A 1,656-nucleotide genomic window follows, 5' to 3' on the forward strand; every position below is an offset into this window, starting at 1 on the left:
TTTAATGCAAATCTTATTCTCAATTACTTTACATTGTGAATGAAGAAAAAGTTAGAAAAAATGATAAATAAAACTTTAAAATAGTGCAAATTTTTGAAGGATTAAGACTATTTTTTGTGGATGAGGTATAGATATTTGATCAATACATTATAGAATTAAAAAATAAAAATAATAAATTTAAAATATGTTTTTACTGAAACTATAGTATTTTGAAATAAGATTTTAGTAATATATTTAATCAATAATGTATATATGATTTTTCTCATGTTATTATTATTGGGTTAGGTCAAGTTGACTGGAGAAACAAATCCAGAGACACTCATATGTGTGTAAGAAAAATCTTTATATCAAAGTGCAATTGAACATTGAGAAAACATCCCAGCCCAGTCCAGTCAAGATCACCTTCATAAGTCTGGTATTAGCACATATATCCAATAATAGTGCATAAATTCCTCTTCAGTCACCCAGCACATTCAATGATGCCAAATGCAGGAAGATCACAGGCTAGTAATTGATTGACAGGCTAGCCTGCATCTCTTATTGTTATTTATCAAGTTAACATGAAATTAAGTAACTACCAAAGATATAAATATTTTCCTCTTTTTTTTCATTTTTCATCTCATTTTAATTATATTTTTCAACTATATATAGTCCTTAAACTCCCTTATTTTAAAGTAAGGAACCAACTCTCTTCTAAACTCTCTTCTACCATCATATCCATACTTTGGCCATCAAATTTTATGTTATTATCTGTAAATTTACTTTTCCCTTGGAACTGACTAGGAAATGCTTAGTGGATTGGAAATCCGAGTTCTCATCATTATGTTGTTCTTCTACTCTCTCTTTCCACTCATCAGCAACTGTGTCCTCGGCATCGAATATATTACAGACACTGAGTAAAGAGTGGTGAGTAAGAGGAACAAAGCCTCATTCTCACAAACAAACTAAATGTTCTGAGCTTGCATTCTGGAACAGGGAAGATGACAGTTGATGCTGATAAGATTTTGCATGTTGTGGTTAGATACCAACGAGTCAGGTCTGACCCACAGACATCCTGATGCACAACAAAACAAATCCTGCCCCATGCTGCACCAGCCTCACCATTGTTGCCATGCTTCAGTCCATTGTGGCAGCCACTGTGCCAACCCAGACCTTTGAGGCCCTTTGTGTTTGTGCTGCTCTCTTCTTTAAAGTTTTTTTCCATTTTATTGGAGGCTCTTACAGATATTGAAACAGTCCACAGTTCAATGAAACCAAGCACGATTGTACAATTGCTGCTGCCATCATTTTCAAAACATGTTCTTTCTTCTAGCACTCTTTGATATCAGGTCCCCTTTATCCCCACCCTCCCTGACCATGCTTGGTAAAAAAAGGGGCAAGGGGGAATTGATAGCTCTTTTGTTAATGAAAATCAAGTTCATATTCAGGTACATCAACAATAAACTCTTATACTCACTACTTGGACTTCTATTTGTCTACATCAGTGGTTCTCAACCTTTCTCATGCCGTGACCCTTTCATACAGTTCCTAATTGTGTGGTGACCCCCAACCATAAAATTATTTTCGTTGCTACTTCATAACTATAATTTTTCTACTCTTATGGATTGTGATGTAAATATCTGATATGCAGGCTGTATTTTCATTTTTGCAAATTGA

General features: G+C 34.4%; 1 protein-coding gene across 1 annotated transcript in view; it reads left to right on the forward strand.

Moving 5' to 3' along the window:
- Positions 1–1,656, forward strand: part of TECRL (trans-2,3-enoyl-CoA reductase like) — a 132,876-nt gene that overhangs the window by 27,434 nt on the left and 103,786 nt on the right. The window lies entirely within an intron of this gene.

The sequence above is a fragment of the Echinops telfairi genome, unplaced genomic scaffold, assembly GCF_000313985.2.
Source record: "Echinops telfairi isolate 266 unplaced genomic scaffold, ASM31398v2 ScPeMD7_7468;HRSCAF=8506_0, whole genome shotgun sequence".
NCBI lineage: Eukaryota > Metazoa > Chordata > Mammalia > Afrosoricida > Tenrecidae > Echinops > Echinops telfairi.